We start from the raw sequence: 19,275 nt of genomic DNA, 5'->3' as shown, positions 1-19,275 counted from the left end.
CTTTTTAGTGAGCGGAGCCAAAAGAGCCGGTTCTCTAAAAAGAGAAAATCCCATCACTAATATTCATCATATGATACTATATTGCTAAATTGCTGTGATCTATCCTATATTATGGAAATAAATACAAACATACAGGTTACAGTAACAACATTTATGCCTCTCATTTCAATGTCATCTTATTAACATAACAAATCCTTACAATTCACAGTAGCAAACAGTGCTGTGATGCTCACTAGAGAAAGCAATATGGCTCCAAAAAGAGCGCAGTGTCATTCACTCCATAAGACATTTCTATGTCAAAAGGCCTGGGATAATGCAGGTTGTCAACATGAAAGACAACTAAATCTTTCCTTGTCCTGGTCAACTCATAGGCATGGAAATGTTCTTGAAAGGCTACTGTACATAATGGCAAAGTGAGCAGCGTGTATTATCAGAACTGAATCAATCAAGTAAAACAGAGGTATTTCAGACACTTTGGCACAAGTAATCAAATGTGGGCGGTAAACAATCCCATTCTGTTTAACCCAGTTTACCTTCATAACTTGAACTGTACTGGGCACTTGCATTTCTATGGAAATTCCAGAAAGACACCTAAAGACATATCTAGAAAGATATATCTAAAGACACCATTTTTCCTGGATCAATGCGTAACTGACTAAAGGTTGTTGAAGACTGCTGAATGCATGCCACATCATTCTGGTGTTTTTTAGCCAGTGTTTTGGTGATATTTTTTTTAAAAATGACTGTTTCTTGAAAAGATTCTATTACCTTCATAGCGCATGCACCAACTGTGAAGTACAGGCCTTATTTTCTGGATACAGCGGGGATAATGGACAAGAAAATGGTGCTTTGGTAAAAAAAAAAAAATTCTGGGGATACATCTTGAACAGTTTGTGGTGTTCTACAATCAAATGTTTTAAATATACACACATACCATTCCTCAATAAGCACCATGTCTGAATTGCATTCAATCCGACATCATTAGACTCTCCACCTAAATTCACAGCCACTGGCCTATTGTTTTTCTTCACAAATCCATAGTCATGTTCTGCAGAATTAAATGAACTAGTTTTGTGGCATTTGTTCAGGTGCTTTCTAAAGCCAGAAAAGCTACTAAAAGAATTGGAACATTCCACTTAGCCACATTTAAGATCTAGTGTCCTGCCAGTACAGAGACCATGAGACCATGAATTACCTTAAGGTAAGGTCAAGGCTGATTGGTCTACCATGATCACTTTTGCAAAGAAAGCACTTCATTAGTTTGATCTTATTTTGATTATTTTGATCTCAATGGATATTAATGCACCATTCTTGCTCCCAGCTCTGGGAATTTACTTTCTTTCACCAACATCAATGCTGTAAATGGTTGTTTGCAGTGAACAGGTGGTCAGGGATGAACCATATGACGCACCAAAGACATGGGCCTTAAAGAGTTCATCAAGGACTGCTACTGAACCTGTTGCTTTACATGAAAGTCCTTTCAATCACAATGAAGAAGGCATGAATGGTGCTTCTTCTTGGTTCCGGAGCAAGAAGGTAGGGCTGACTGCTTCGGGTGATGCTGTCTAGGTGCTGCAGTACACTGTTTCCAGACTACAACAAAACACTAAACATCAGTATTTAGTGACCATCCTATGAAAGTACATCACATCACCTCACTGTACAAGAAAATGGAGGAGATTGGAACGCATAGTTTAAACAACATGCATTTAGAAATTTGATGAAGTTATCGACAGCTTGAGATGCAGACATCTTTCCTGGTCTCTTTTGCCCTTGTGCAGATGGTGGTAGCAGATGTAGCAGCAGCAAGATAGCAGACATGTCACTGTTCCAGCCTAAAGACCAACCAAAAAAAAGAAAAAATCCAAAAATACATTAAATTGGCAGAATTACCTATACAACCAACAGTGGTGATTAAAAACAGTCACAGTCATAACATTCTCAACTTCAGCAGCTGACTCAGCATTGCACACTAACTCCAAGAGCTCTGTGGTGGGTAGAAGTCCATGGCTTTCCTTTACAACCTTTGCTTTGAAATCGATGGGCCACCTCTCCAAGAATTTGTTGGCAGTGACCTCACCAAACAGGAGTCTGAAATCTTGTTCTATCTGTAATGCAAAAATACAATACATAGAGGGGAGTGATGAGTGACACTGCAGGCTGCATGAAATATTTCAGTCATTCAACAAATTAGGATGACTTACCAGTCCTGGTGTGTCCACAAACTGTAGGAAGACTAAGACATTTGCTGCATTCTTTTCATCACTGACCACTGAATGACGATAAATTAAGGTAGCTTTCATGTTCCCACAGATAGTGTCTTTATCAGCAGAGTCTCTCAAAACAGCAATAGCTGCTTTCACATCCTCCTCTGATAACGCTGCATCTGGGATGAGGGGTCTGGATCGACCATGCCCTAGCCCAACAACTTAAGAAAAAACTGTTTTTTGACTCCTGCCTACAAATTACATCAGTCTAAATCAGGGGTCGGTACCTTTCTGATGGCGAGTGCCATTTAAAATTTCCTCAGAAGTCAGTGTGCCATATGATTGCATTACCAATACATTTAATAACGCTTTATATTAACAGTTACACACTATATAGAACCACTTGATAGAATTATGTTTGTTCGCAGATGTTCGCAGATGTTCGCAGCTATCAGCGAATAGTTATCAGCTATATTGAAACAAAAAAATACTTTTTATCCATAACAACAAATGAACTGTACAACATAAAATGCAAATGACATTTATGATCTCCTCACAACAATGATAAGAAAAATAAACTGGGCCAATATGGCATGTTTGTTAATGCAGAGATATACATGTTAATGTGATCTCTGGTCTCCCACTCAGAGACACAGGGTCCGAGTGTCCAGCATTCAGAGGCTACCTGAGGACACTCATGTGAGAGAAAATCTGCTCACACAGATATGTAGAGCCAAATACTGTCAATAAGGCCTCTGCAATGTTCTGAAGACAGTTAAACTTGTCAGGTAGTGATGTCCAGCAGGTGAAAATGCAGCTCCATGAACACACACAGCTGTGGATTCTAGCTGCTTCGATGTTGCATTAACTGGCATTAACTCAACCAGTTAATGCGAGACAAATCTAGCTGCTCATTAAAGATTTCTGGTTTGATCAGAAAATGTGTTGCTAAGCGGACAGCTCCTGAAGCTTTTGAAGTGTCGGAATGTGGAAAGCTAACAACGTCCCTCTCACCAGTAGGCTAAGTTATTTTTTGCCAATTACAAGTTGAATCTGGTACTTGGGGTTGTTAGTTAAGATACCATCATTAAGAAGAGGCACAACTAATGTGTCTGATTTGCGATGTGCACCGCTGGCGCGGCCATTTATTTTTTGATGCACCTTCTCAGATTAATTCACTGCGTGTCGTGCCCAGGGCTGGACTGGGACAAAAAAACAGCCCAGCTTGACTAGAGACCGGCCCACCAGGTATTAAAGCCATATAGTCTTTGAATGAAAACAAACGCTGTTGTGACAGTGATGTACAGTCTTGTTGGTATATGTATGATTTCTATACATTTTACATCAGATAGAAACTTTGGTTGTAGGATTCAGATAATTATTTAATAACAGCCAGACATTTTAAATGAAAATAAAGTATTTCTTTGTGCCCCCCTTTCCCTGTTAATGCCCTACCTGGCCCCCCTGGCAAAACTTTGCTAGATCCACCTCTGCACAGTTATCAGCTGTCAGCTACTAAAAAAAGTATCTCTCAGTAACAGTTCATAACTTCCCTTCAACTCGTTCATGTCACCTAAAAGGTAAACCTGTTTCTCCATCACCTGTTCAGCTCTGATGATTCAGTAAGGACATCTCCTGGTTTCATCTTCATGTTTCCCTCTCACCACATATCCAAACCGATATCATGACCAGCAGCTTTACAGCTGTGGCTCCAGCAAACATCAGCTGATACTAGAAATTAATATTAAATAAATTCTAACAAAAGCTGATCAAGCTTAAAAGTGCTGCTGTTGTTTAGCGCGACATCTGGCGGTTTCCTCTTTCTGGTGCAAAGTGAGCGATAAACAAACAAGAGAGAAAAGCCGATCAGCTGATCATTGATCAGTTTCATGATTAAAGTAGCAACAGGAGAGAGAGGGGAGAGAATGAGAGAAGAAGAGGCAGTGGTGCAGCAAAGACAAAGAATAACTTCACCTTTGTGTCTTTTTTCATTCTAGCTGAAGTCCGGGACAAACTGCCTCCCCTCTCAGCTCAACACAAAACGTGTAATAATTTCTCTGAATGCGGGAGGATACCGTCTTTTTATGGGACGGTTGGCAACTCTACTAACTAACCTTATGAATTTAATAAATTTCAACATCAGTAACATCAAAGCATCCACCCAGCTGTATAGAAACTCCATCATGCTAGCTAGTACGCAGTTATTGTAACTGACTGTAAAAAGTCAGCACAACGAAAATAAACTCCACCTAAACTTGGTTTATATCTGACCCAGATAGACTGCAGGTCATAATTTCTTACCTGAAGTTCAGTTCACCTGCCGCCTCGGGCCTCTCCTCGTCCTGCCTCCGATCTCCCTCATCCACCTGCTGGCCTCCACCACTTGTTAATTTTACTGAATCTGTGGAAGCTCCGCGATGCCACCACCAAACAACTGAGTTATTTTTACACACCGGCCAGCATCTGGCCAATCCAACACCTTTCATTGTTTATACCGTTACAAAAAAAAAAAGAAAATCATCGGGCCACCAAACAAATGCCCGGTATGTCCGAAGGCCAGTCCAGCTATGGCCGTGCCATCAGTTAACCCTTCGCGTGCCAACTGTGGCACGCGTGCCTAGGGTGGCCGACCCCTGGTCTAAATGATAAGTGAACGTACTTCCGGAAGATTTGGAAACTAAGACACTTCTTTCCTCTACAGTTTTTCTTTGAATGGTCTTCAACAGCCACGCAAGGTATCCTAAACCCCTCTCTGGATCATAGTTATGTTCCTATATAATTAAATACCAGCAGACTGACTATGCTATCAACATTTCTGTGGGCAATTATGTGTTGCAAGGACCCCTTTACTTACATATCCATGTTGTGAATATGGGTCTTCCAGATATGGAAACAGAGCAACAATGCCCTGTGCATACATCACTCTTACTGTTTTAGGGAAAGATGTCCTAATGTATAAATTCAATGAGGACCGTTACGCAATTGGCATTGGACATCACAATTAAAAATAATAGTTCAGATTTTTGGCTGTGTTTTAAGTAATTTGCAGTCCCTTCCATTAAATATGTTGTAAAATTGTAGTTACAGATGCAGCTGTAGGTTTAAGTTCACCTATGACTAATTACCGGCATAGTTTTCTTACTGAAGAAGTTCATCCTAACCATGTGACCACTTTCATGACTAATTGTTGCAGTTTTAATTAACTATAACAATTAATTTGCAGTAAAAACATATTCAAAGGATTTAGTTTTAACTAAATGATTTTGAGATACCAAGCAAGTGCTTTGTTTGCTTGTCTAGTTGTAATCTGAATGTTTTAGCAAAGAAGTACAGTATTTGAGAACTTTGAACAGCGTTGGCTTTCAAGTCCATGTAAGGTGTCACTGTTGGTTTGACACCTGTTGGAGGAATCGTATGTGCAGGTCACAACCGTGTGACTTGGAATGTTCCAAAGGATTCATTGTTCTTTGAAGTCCTTTCAGGGCTTCCTCATCCAATGGGCACTCAACCTCAGGAACCACAACTGTGCTGTTAGATTAATCTTGCAGTAGAGCACACTCCCAGTCAATGCCTTGATCCTGAAGCTCCTTCAAATCCACAAACGCATAATATTCATTAATCCAGAATAGGTACTTGTTGGAGTAATGTTCCTTTGTGTAAGCATTCTAAATACATATACATTACATTCAACCATTAAAAAAGGTGACCTTTGTTTTAATTTTATTCTTACAGTAATTTAGATTAGTAGTAATTAAAAAGCAAGAATGAATAAAATCACCAGCAACATCTACCAGATGTGCTAAAATGCATTAGGGATTGCACGGAAAAAGAATTAACAGCTGCAACCACCCTGGAATCATAACAAACTCATCAACTTAAACTTTAAACCGTATAACAAAAAAAATTCTTGAAAAAAATATGTGTGGGCTTTCTGTACCATAATCTGAATGTAAGTGTTTAATTTGTTAATGTCAGAAGACAACAGTTACCTGCTCACTAATATTTTCAAATTCAACACTTAAATAAATTTTTTAAAAATAATGTTTTTATGATCTGGTAACTCAAGTGTCTTGCCTTATCCAGCTCTTGTAGACCACCAGAGCTGTTCAGGTGTGAGACCTCCTTTTGTCCTGAGGCGATTAATTTTTTTTTTTTTTCTACAAAGGTTTTCAAGATCTGCCTACGGTCGAGGGACAAAGATGTAGTGGACACTCTAAAGAGATGAATGACAACAGTCAAACAGGTCATCCCTATCCAATCAGTGAAGAATATCATGGTACTTGCTAGTGACTGCAATCCAGACATCATGCCAAAGTCATTCTATGTTGTAAATACATTTAAATTTAAAGACATTTTAAATTTTACTGTAACTTTAATTAAACTTGTGGCTACCATAACATTTTAAATCAGGGCAAAATTCCTTGATGGCAAGCCATGAAGTTGAGCTGATCTCAGGAAAAATTATTAAATTCAATTCAGTTTTATTTATTCAGTGCCAAATCACAACATCAGTCATCTTAAGATGGTTTATATGGTAAGTTAGACCCTACAATAATACATACAGTAGAAAAAACCCAACAATCATATGACCCCCTATGAGCAAGCACTTTGGCGACAGTGGGAAGGAAAAACTCCCTTTTAACAGGAAGAAACCTCCGGCAGAACCAGGCTCAGGGAGGGGCGGGGCCATCTGCTGCGACCGGTTGGGGTGAGAGAAGGAAGACAGGATAAAGACATGCTGTGGAAGAGAGACAGAGATTAATAACAAGTTTGATTGAATTCAGAGAGGTGAGTGAGAAAGTTGACTAAAGAAGAAACACCCAATGCATCATGGGAATTTCCCAGCAGCCTACACCTATTGCAGCATAACTAAGGGAGGATTCAGGGTCACCTGATCCAGCCCTAACTATATGCTTTAGTAAAAATGAAAATTTTATGCCTAATCTTAAAAGTAGAGATAGTGTCTGTCTCCTGAATCCAAACTGGAAGCTGGTTCCACAGAAGAGGGGCCTGAAAACTGAAGGCTCTGCCTCCCATTCTACTTTTAAATACTCTAGGAACAACAAGTAGGCCTGCAGAGCGGGAGCGAAGTGCTCTAATGGGGTGACATGGTACTATAAGGTCATTATAGTACCATATAATGATGCATTGCTGACTGCATTGCAGCAATACATATACATAGTTTGCAAGTTAGCTAGCGTCCGTTAGCAAGCAAATATTAGTGTAATAGGACGCATGCCCTTTATGTTACATGTGGCCGGGACATTCTATTTTTGTGTTGCTGTTCAGGATTAGAAGACATAAGACAGAGCTAGCCAAAGAATGAGTCAGGTGAGGAGGGTGGCACCAGAACTTAGGTCAAAACAATGCACTATACTACACCAACAAAAAATTATATATTTTAAAATAAAATAATTAAAAATACTAACCAAAAATGTGTTTTAATCTAGTTTAAACCAAACCACTCCACTGGATTTTGAGGAATGCAGTAGGTAGTTAGCCGATTGGAGACTAAAACAGCCAATCAGAATTTTTGCATCCAAGTGTGTGATTGGTTGGTTTTGTGGCACATTTATAACAGTGTACAGAAAGATTTCAGAGTGCATGGAGCGACACACTGAAAGCAGGTCCACAGATGTCTGTCAGCACACAAAGCAGAGATCTGAGCAAAAGGGGCTGTTATTGTGTGTCTGTATGGATAGTAGCAAACACTGAAATATATTTCTTGCACACAGCAATCAATTTTGTTCACTCAAATTACATTTCTCTTAGCTCAAAATAACTTTCTCCTCAAAATGCAACATTTGTACTTGTAAAAATTATTTATGTGTGAACAGAATGGAGGCACAAAAATAACGCCACCAGCTCCACTTCAAGTCAGTATAGTGCAGACTCTGTCTCCAAAAGTGCAACATGGCAGCTTAAGTTACTGTAGAAAACATGGATGACCTAAAAGTTCCCCAAAAATGAAGCAAAGATGTCTCTATCACCCCCTGATGTCTGGCTGCTGTATAGGTCATAAACCCTGTCTCCTAATTTTTTTTCCAAAAATCCAATTTCCAATTGGGTGGCTGTAGCTCAGGAGGTAGAGCAGGTCACCTACTGATCGGAAGGTCGGTGGTTCGATCCCTGGCTCCTCCAGTCTGCATGTCAAGTATCCTTGGGCAAGATACTAACCCCAACTTGCTCTCCGATGCTTCCATTGGAGTATGAATGTCGTTAGAAAGCACTAAGTATAGATAAAGTGCTTGTGAGAATGGGTGTGATTGGGTGAATGAGGCATGTTGTATAGAGTGCTTTGAGTACTCTGGGAGAGTAGAAAAGCGCTATATAAGAATCAGTCCATTTACCACTTGATTATCATAGTTTGTTCGAACTTTTTTTTTTACTTTTAAGTCATTACAATTGGAACAGAGGATACGAAAAATAAATCAAGACAAGGAAAGGGACAGAAAAATCGAGGGGAAGAGAGACAATAAAACTCCACTTGATCACCTGCTGGGGGAAAAAAAAAAAACAAAAGAGAAAAAAAAAGTAGGGAAACCACAGCAACAACCATCATAAGCATAAGTAAAACTAAATAAAAAACATTGAATGTTACTGGGTAGCACACAAGACCCACAAGACGCACAATATGTTTAGAGCAATGACTGTAGAAAACATGGACGACGCGACAGCACCTCCTCCCATTGTGCAAAAATGAAGCCAACATATCCCGCTTGTGGAGGCTGCCATCTTGCATTTTTGGAGCCAGAGTCTGTGCAGTAGTGACTTGAGGTGGAGCAACTGTGTCACGCTCCCGCCCACACACCCGCTGGACGTGACACGCCCCCCTACACTTTTTACGTTGCCCGGCTGCTCCAGTTTATTTGCTGATGGGTATACTGCGACTGACGACTCGTTCAACTAAGGTAAATACATCCATGTCATTATGAAAAACACATACAGATTATCATCTTATAGTTCTAAAGCATCTAAAATCACTCTGTTGTTTGCTAGATTAGCCGCTAGCATATGCAATGTGTTGGAGGCTTGTTGCTAGCTAGTTAGTGATGCTACACACCTGTTACTGTAATAGTCTGTATTATTGAATGATTCAACACTCCATAGGTTTTTAGACAGCGATAAGATTAGCTGAACACTCCACAGAGAAACTAGTGAGGGAGACCATGAGGACTAAGCTGGGTTTCCTGGGTCCAGAGGTTTGGAGAAACTTCTTCCTTTTCTTTCATCACAGCTGTCCTGTGCCAGAAGTTCTGTTGACCCACTGAGAGAGGCTTCCTTTAAGAAACACCAGGAATACTGAAGCTCATGGCATTGATCAAGCAGGACTCATGATCTTCACCTGCAGCTCCCTCACAGGGAAATCTTCAGCACTCCTCTGTAGTAGTGATGCGCGAATCATGAACGAATCGTTCAATACTCGAGAATCACTTTACTGACTCATGAATCATGATTCACAAGCCCAACTGACTCACTGACTCATCCCTGTTGCTGTTAGCAGCAATGTATCTAGCTTATAATTAAAATTGTGGAGAAAAACACAACATCCAGTATCTTAACAAAAAAATTCTGCTCTGAACTGGAAGAAAAAACCCCGAGTAGAAGCTCACATCAAGACAATAGCTCCTCGGTTCACAGTAGCACCGCTGTGCTAACATGCTAACAGCACATTTGAGCTACTCACCCCCTCCCTTCCTGTGCTGAATCGTAAGCGAATCACTCAGGACTCGCTCACCCCCTCCCTCCTGGCTCACAGCTTCTTCTTCTTCTTGATTGGCAACCAATGTTAAGGCGCATTACCGCCCCCTGGCTCACAGCTCAGTGGACATTTAGATGAGAAAATGTATATTTGACACATTTAAGGAAAATACTAATAAAATAAAAATAAACAAAATAAATGTTTATTAAGAAATTTTGATAGGAAATTGCTTAATTTTAGAAATGTTTTTGCTCTTTTTTGCTCTATAAAATAGTTGTTTTCTTTTAGAATCACTCATCTTAGCAGTAGGATTTACATGAAAAGAGAAACAAATTGCGTTTGAGTGAAAATGTACATTTTTGCACTCTCTGGTCAACTGACTCAGTGAATCAAATGACTCAATAAACCTGATTCACTTTGGTGAGTGACTCATTAAAAGTCGATTCAGTAAAAATAATCAAATTTACCATCACTACTCTGTAGGTCCGCCCCAGAAGATGGATAAACCCAGCATTTCATGAACACTGTGATGGAGACCTTTGGTTTGGGTAATGTTATAAATACTCGGATACTCCCCAGAGGCTCTGGACTTTTACATAAAGATAGTCCTGTAGAAAGTTATATTATAAAAAATATATGATCCTCTGTGGTTACTCTTGTATGAATAACTCTGAATCACTTTATGGTAAATAACACACTATCGACAAAAAACTGTAAAGGAATTCCAGATGACAAGTTTGTAGTTCAACATACAAGTGAAGGCCTTTGACCTTCATCAGGTTTTATTAAATTGTGTCAAAGAAAATCAAATGTGCTCTTCATGCAGCTGAGTACATCGAGTGTTTAAAACGGAAGCTGTGCAGGTCTGAGATCAGCAGCTCTCTGAAACACCAAACTGAGTCCTGTTAATGCTGATATATAGTGACACAGTTACATGAGCGATTAATCCGTTTGACTTTTTGTCTTTAACTTTATCAATAAAACAGCTGCAGCTTTCACTGACAGCACATGTGGTACTTAAACCTTTGTACTGTTTTCATCAGTTCATTTTGCAGGTAACATGTTGGATGATCTGTCTGCTGTCACTGTGGTGCTGAGGTCTGAATCTGAGGGCAGCTCCTGTAATCACAAAGAGAACAGAATCATCACAAACTCAAATATAAAGTTTGTCTCTCAAATCTGAAATAAAGCTGATCCTTCTCTGCCCTCACACACCCAGGATCTGAAGCTCTTCTCTTACATTTTTTTCAGTTCTACAGTTTAATCCATAGTTACTGATTAATGAGTTACTGAAGTACAAGCTTTAAAAAGAAAAAAAAGTGGTGTTACTGTCTTTACAGATGTGTCAAATGACTGAAAACATGCTGTTGTTTGCACATTTAGTGCAGCCTATTGCTTTTACATTATAACACTTGTAATAAAAGTACAGTAACAGTAATTAGTGACTGAGCAGCTCGGGGCGTTTCTCTTGATTTCTTTAGTCGGGGTAAATTCATAAACGAACTTTACAAAACAAGTTTCCCCGACAGCCGAGTGCTCATCTCAGCTAGCTAGGTCTAAGGACCTAGCTAAGGACAGTAGTAACGGATTAGCTTACAAACACGTTTAACTTACCGAAAAACTGCAGCAGGTCCTCGTGTCGTTCTGTCGGGTAGTCCAGTTTACTAGTGATGGGTCGGTCGCGAACAGTGTTGCCAACTCCTCAGTAAAGAAAATCGCTATTGGTTGTCTTAAAAGTCGCTAAAAGTCGCTAAATGACGTCATCACCTAATTTGCATAATTGGTCATGCTAATGTAATTGTAACCTATGTTGTTGGAGAGAGAAATAACATCGTGGAATAGACATAAAGTGAGCAAAAAACATCCTAAATGCATTTAGAGTTTATTTAGAACTACAAATTAAATTTATTTTAGCAATTATTGTTTTTTGTAATGTCACAATTCCAACCCTGCTCCTTTATCTGGGCTTGGACCGGCAAAAGTGACCCGAAATAAGCACTCTGGTGGAGTTACTTTGTGTGTGTGTGTTTATAAGTAGTTTTAAACCTTGTGATCCACAAAACAGCATAAGAGTAAAAGAAGAACTGACTGTGTTACAGCACCCGCTGCTTGTTGAGAGTAAAAGCGATATGCGCTTTCACGTCTTTTTTTAGCGACTTTTTTAAGAAAAAAAGTCGCTAGGGGGTCTGAAAACTCGCTAAATATAGCGACAAAGTCGCTAAGTTGGCAACACTGGTCGCGAACGAAATGGCTCTTAGAGCCGAATCTTTGAAGTGAACGATGCGAGCCAGGGTTTTTTTTTCCCCCCTGCCCTCTCTTTCACTTTTTTTCGCTTCAAGCTGCAAGTCACCCTTGTGTTTGCACTGAGCAGAGATGGCAAACAGAGCCTTGCGTTTGCGCCCCTCCCCCCTCTGCTCAGCGCTGAGCAGAGGGGGGAGGGGTTGTTACACTCGCAACAGCAGTAGCACACAACAAGAGCAGGAGGGAGAAGGAAAGAAAGAGAACTGGGAGCAACAAGAGGCAACACCATCACATTGGAAAGGTACAGTAAAGAAAATGAGTGACACCAAGAAACGAAGCAAAGTCTGGAACCATTTCAATCTTATTGACAAAACAAAGGCAGAGTATAGAGTCTACAAGAAAAGGATATTATATAGAGCCGGCTCCACAAACAACATGCACAGGCACCTAAGAACTGTCCACCCATCAGTGCAATGAGAAGATAAAACGCAGTCAGTTGAGTGTGATATTAATATTTCTAAATGCCAACCTTTCCCTTAATTAAAAATCTGGGCTTTCTTTTTTTCAATATTTTAATTTATATTTTATTGTGTTGTGGTTTGCAGTGTTTTGTGTTGTTTGACTTTAAATTTGTTTAAAAGGAAAAAGCTGAAAATTTAAGTAGTTAAAAGTTGAAATGTATGAAATGTAAATAGTTGGTTTCTGTATTTTATAGTTTATTTATTGCATTTTATGTGGAGTGAATAAATAAAAGTATATTTACAGTGGCCCCTAGAGACAAAGCACGTACACACTCCAAAACACGTACAAACTCTGGAGCATGTAAAAACTCAAAAACACAACAGAAGTGCTCCAGGATGCTAGGGCCCGTGTTGAGCTTTTGTTACCTAGTGGCTACACAAGCCAGGAAGTACCAACAATCGGATTGGGTGTGTGGTAGTAACAGGTAAATTAAGTTGTTTTTTTTTAAATTATTTGAATATATATATATGAGCGTTTGTGTATTAATACAAAAACAATAGACATATGAATTCGATTGTGTAATTTAAGTGATCTAGGTAGCTCTGTTTTGGAAGTTCAGTTAACGCTAGAAATGTGTTTTGGAGTTTGTATGTGCTTTGGAATTTCTAAGTGCTTTGGAGTTTGTATGTAATCGTCTCTAGAGACCCCATAAATATTTATATATAAACATACATAAAGAAAACCACATTTTTTTACATTACTAATTCCTTTTGTGCATAATTTTATATTATTGTTAATAATAAATTATTGTTATTATTGTTGTTGGTAATTAATTAATTAAAGCAACAAAACAGCCTGAAGAGCCGGTTGGGAGCCAAAAGATCCGGCTCTTTTTAGTGAGCCGAGCCGAAAGAGCCAGTTCTCTAAAAAGAGCCGGAAATCCCATCACTACCTCTCAAAGCCTACACTCTATCTGCTATTCCCGAACAGAGATACGCAAAATTCTCCGTGACGGCAGCTGCCGGTCAAAGCTGTTAGGATAACGTTACACCCCAATTTAACATCACCGCACTAGGAATTAGAATCAAACTTATGGGAAAGGAGACCCCTTGGACATAAATCAGCGTGATGAGAACTATTGATAACAAAAGAAAGAATCTTTGCAAAAAAATTATCTAAGGACATTTCTGTCAAAATCTGCAGATTATACAGTACAAATACAATGTTCACGTTTCTTCAACGTTGTCTTCCCAACAGTTTCACTGGATGGCCAGGAAGCATTCATGATGTCTTTTCGGGCACTTCTCCGGCACTGATAATTGGCGTCTGTCTTGTGTCAGTGACGTAAAAGACGGATTTAATGCAACATGACTATTCAAACAGCAGTCGCTTTCCAAAACACCAGATATGTATCGGATTCAGTACCACATACGAAAGTGACCCAGGACGGATTTGAAAATATTGGATTTGTGCTGTTCACACTGTCATACCATAATCAGATATGGGTCGCATAGGGTCAAAAAAGTCGGATTTCATGCGCTTTCATCTGCAGTGTGAACGTAGCCTAATAGAAGGTGTGGGGAGCCATAGCCGTCCCCCACAGGACATGAGGCAGGTATGGAGGAGATCCAGTCCCCAGACATCTAGATGCCCCCCAGAGCACAAAAGCCCAAGGAGGACCACCGGGATCAACAGGTCCTGAGACCTAGCTAGCTAAGATGAAAAAGGGCGTCTGTGGAGTCCCTAGGGACGTTTTCCCTGGAGGGCCTAATCTGGGGGATGTGGCCATGACCTGGTTAGGGGCTCTGGTGGCTCTTAGATGGTGTTTTCCTTATGGCTGCGTACAGCGGAGATGGGGGAGGGTCTGTGCTGGCGGACATTGGTTACTGGCCTGGTAGCCTGGCTGCCCCTGGGTGGGTCCAGGACGGGCGTGGAGGCTTGGGAGTCTGGGGGTGCTCCGCCCCCAGTCTGGGGTGCTGGCTGGGCCTTGGGGGCTTGGGTCCTTGTTGTTGTGTCGCCGGGGCTGTGGGCGGGTGAGTGCAGGGGGGCTCAGCCCCAGTGCAGGGGACCTCTGGTGCATTGGCCCAACTAGGGGGCTCTCTAACTGGTGGGGAGGCTGTTATATCTTTGCAGGTGGTCTCCTCTCTACAGGAGCTCACTCTGCAGGTGGGGGAGAGATATAGGAGAGGTAGAGAATGAACTCAACCTGGGTGTCTATTGTCTTGTGTAGTTTGGGAGATGATTGGATGATGGGGTGGGTACAGTTTTCTCTGTGGTGGCACCCCACCCGCCCAGCACCACAGAGTCCAGCTGCCCCGGACTCTGTGTGGCGGGGCGGTGCTGCTGCAGTGGGCCCCGGTCCGGATGGGCCTGGGCCCCCTTGCCCTGGTGAGTTCCAGAGTGTGGGGGTGCCTACTGGGGTCAGCGGGGGAGCTGGGGGTGCAGTGTCTATTTGTGTCTGTCTACACGTTGGGTGAGTGCCGAGTATTTCGTTGTGTATATGGGGGTGGGAATGCACGTTTGTGTCTGCGTGCGCCTGTTCGTCTGTGTCTATATGTCAGGTTGGGTCTTAGACTCGACCTTTCTGGGAACATCTCAGGCCCTCCAAAGTACGGAGGCCTATCTCCCCTCACCACACTCCCTGCCGGTGGCTGATGCCCTCAGACGTTGGTGTGATGGTGGTTCTTGTCGACTGGGGCTGGGCGCTGTACCGGCTCACTCCTGGTGGCCGATTGGCGGGGCCTGGCGCCTGTGGCCTGGCGCCTGTGGCCTGGCGCCTGTGGCGCCTGTGGCCTGGCGCCTGTGGCGCCTGTGGCCTGGCGCCTGTGGCCTGGCGCCTGTGGCCTGGCGCCTGTGGCGCCTGTGGCCTGGCGCCTGTGGCCTGGCGCCTGTGGCGCCTGTGGCCTGGCGCCTGTGGCCTGGCGCCTGTGGCCTGTGGCCTGGCTGGACCCCTTCCGGGGGGTGGGGTGCCCACAGGCCTCTGGGCCTGAAGCTCGGTCCTCTCTGGCACAGCTGGCTGCCGGCAGAGCCTGCGGGCACGCCACTGCAACCCCCTCTGTTTTTCTTTCTCTCCCTCTCTTTCTTTCATTCTTTCTCCCTGTCCTATCCCCCAGTCATGTCTGTCCCGTCTGTAGCAACCGAAAATAAAATAAAATAAATACATAATTATAATAAAGGTCAATCAAATGGACCAATATCCACTTGGTAAAGTAAATCTGCTTGGCATCTTTCTTGGCCTTCAGACAACAATTATGATGGCTAAAGATCCAAATGGGACAAAAAAAATAAAAATAAGATGAAAATTCTGCTGTTCGGAAAACTCATTTTGTAAAGTTTGTTTAGCTAATCCATGCAAATGAATGAATTTACCCTGACTAAATAAATCAAGAGAAAAGCACCTGGCTGCTCAGTCACTAACTACTGTTACTGTACTTTTGTTATGAGAATTATACTTTAAGAGCAACAGGCTGGACTCGCTTCAGCTCCTGTGCAAAGCTGATTATTAAATATGTGCAAAAATCAGCATGTATTGTGTCTCTTGCCACATCTGTAAAGACAGTAACACCAAATGTAACACGAAAAAAAAAAGCTTGCACTTCAGTAACCTCTCATTAATCATTAACTATTGATTAAAATTACAAAACCCAATACTTATGTACTAAAACCAACTACATTCATTTGGCAGCTTAAGTTAAAATTTATGTTTAATTTTTCCACTGATTAATTTATTAGCACTCAGTTTAGCCAGAGTCTACAGTCACTGTAGACTAGGCGCTACCGTAACGCAAACAATTCTGTTTTTATCTAAAGTTTCCATGTTTTTTTTTTTTTCTTTTTTTTTCTTTCTTTTTTTTTTTTTTTTAGAACTATAAGATGTTAAAAAAAATAAATAAATAAAAAAAAAATAAAGTTTCCATGTTAGCAGGCTGTAGAGTGCTCTGTGAGTGTAATGTATCTAAAACTGTTTAAATCTTCAGTTTTATATCCTCCTCAGTCTGATGTTGAAATCTCAAAGAACAACATTACATTTCTGATATTAACAGTAACTCTGGGCCTCTGTGGAGTGTGCAGTTGATGTCATCTCTGTCTAAAAATGGATAACAAAAACTGCAGAATTATTCAAAAATACAGACTATTAGAGTAACAGGTGTGTAGCATCACTAACAAGCTAGCAACAAGCCTCTAACACAGTGTGTATGGTAATGGCTAATCCAGCAAACAAATTAACAGCAGAGTGATTTTAGATGTAGTAGAACTATAAGATGTTAAGCTGCATGTCTTTTTCATATTAAAATTCAAATTCAAATTTTTATTTGTCACATACACAGTCATACACAGTACGATATGCAGTGAAATGCTTGGTGACATGATTGTATTTACCCTAATTTACCAGGTCGTCAATTGCAGTAAATCCACCAGCAGATAAACTGGAGCAGGCGGGCTACATAAAAAGTGCACGGGGTCATGTCCACCGCATGTCAAGAGTCTGTCACCACCACACAGACTCTGGCTGTGTCCCAATTCAGGGGCTTCAGAAGACCCGGCCTTTGCAGTCTGTGTGGGCCAGTTCCTCCAAGGACCGAGAAGGCCGGAAGTGCGAGGCTGTGAAATGGGACAGTCTAGACTTCAGACTTCAGACACCCGACCCATCCTTGAAATTCGGGGAAATGAGAGACACGTTTGTCGGACGCATTTGGAGCAGCCTTTGAATTGGGACAGACTTTACAAAATGAGTTTTCCGAACAGCAGAATTTTCATCTTATTTTTATTTTTTTTGTCCCGTTTGGATCTTTAGCCATCAGAATTGTTGTCTCAAGGCCAAGAAAGATGCCAAGCGGATTTACTTTACCAAGTGGATCATCATGGCCTTGCCATATTGGTCCAACTTCAGAGCTCCACTCCACTACTTCCCTAACTCCGTTGTCCTCTCTCCTTAGTGTGGCTGCTAACTGCCCTGTTCCAGGCTGCATCTCAGGCCCCATTTCCCTTCTCTAGATCCACGTTCCCCACGCCAAGTTCTACGTTTCACTGCTTTTTGTTCTTGCCACATTTTCAAAAACTAAATCAACCAATAAATATATTGTAAAACTACCTGCTGTCTCTATCCTGGGTTTCTGCACCCGAGTCCAGTTTTGATACTGACCACTTGGTCCCTTGACACATGGTAGTTCCAATTACTATAGAAAACATGGATGACATAATAGCGCCCCAAAATTGAAGCAAAATGTCTCTATCGCCCCCTGGTGTCTGGTGGTGGGGTTTATAGGGTCATAAACCCCACCTCCTCCACGTTAGCGGATGGGACACTCCACCTCAAGTCACTACCATGCAGACTCTGGCTCCAAAAGTGCAACATGGCAGGTCCCACAAGTGGGAAATTTTGTCTACATTTTCGTACAGTAGGATTGTACATTGGTTTACTCACAGAATTTTAATGCTTTATCTAGGGTTTTTTTTGTTTTGTTTCCCTTTTTGTTTTTTGTTTTTTTGTTTAAATCTGTCTAGGTTAAAATGGGTTTATACTGAAATATTACACTGTATTACACAGTATTCACTAGTCTGCTTTAAAACATGTATGAACTTGAGTGACCTCCCAGTCTTAATCCATAGGGTTTAACATTATGTTAGCCCAGCATTTGCACTGCTCTGGCTGATGTAAGGCTTGGATGTAGCTGCTTGGCCATGCAAAACCACTACATGAAGCTCTGTATGGACTGCTCTTGAGCTGATCAGAAGGTCATATGAAGTTCTGTAGCAACTGACTCTGCAAAAAGCTGGTGACTTCTTTGCACTATGCACCTAAGCATCCACTGACTGCGCTCTGTGTTTTTTACATGGCCTACCAATGAGATGTAGTTTCCGGTTGCATTTGGGTCCAGTTTACCTGCCACATTACTGCTCCATGACATTTAGGTTTACTTTTGACTATCTGTTAGTAACTTTTAAATGGCTATTTGATGTAGGTAAATATAACTTAGGTTACCAACACAGGTGATGTGACCACACAGATGTGACACTCTGCCTTTTCAAAGTGAAATAATTACATTTATTATCCATTTACTATTCAGTTGTCACTAAATAACTAATATATTAAAGCATTTCTTCCAGGAGAAGTAATTGGGACAAACTAAAAGCTTTAAAGCTGTCATACTGATATTTAAGGTGTGTTGATTCATACTTTCAACTAAAGCAATAAGATTGAAGACAACTTTCCAGATTAGAAGTTGCCAGCATCTACTGGACACCTTCAAATGGCTCAGTTGGATTAAATATTATCTTTGTTTACACACTTATGTCACATAGATATAAAGGCAGTTTATTCAGAATAGTGTCTTAGATGCCATATCTAATTTTAAAGTGACTGACATTTGTTTGCTGATCCTAACTAGCCTTTTGGGGTTTTTTTCTGTTTCAACATTTTTGTTTGGTTGCAATTGGTCACTTATGCATTTTTTACCTGCTCTTGCTCTAGAAATATTTCTATATTATACTGTTACACAAATGCAGGATAAATGGATGGTGGGGAGGTAATAATGGTGGATAAACTTGTAGTATTTGTGAAACCGACAAAGAGGGAGACGATAGATTTAAGTTTCCTGTACTTTTCTCTGCATGACATGCGTAAGCTGACGTGTGTAGGAGAAAAAACAGATATGAACACAG

General features: G+C 41.1%; 1 pseudogene; it reads right to left on the bottom strand.

Annotated features, from left to right (window-relative positions):
• Positions 1 to 1,331: 1,331 nt before the first annotated feature.
• Positions 1,332 to 17,594, bottom strand: LOC148096847 (uncharacterized; annotated as a pseudogene).
• Between the last annotated feature and the right edge of the window lie 1,681 nt (positions 17,595 to 19,275).

This window comes from Neolamprologus brichardi, chromosome 22, assembly GCF_056152115.1.
Source record: "Neolamprologus brichardi isolate AB-2024 chromosome 22, ASM5615211v1, whole genome shotgun sequence".
Lineage (NCBI taxonomy): Eukaryota > Metazoa > Chordata > Actinopteri > Cichliformes > Cichlidae > Neolamprologus > Neolamprologus brichardi.
The sequence above is the reverse complement of the archived record's forward strand: the minus strand, read 5'-3'. Positions and strand labels throughout refer to the sequence as shown.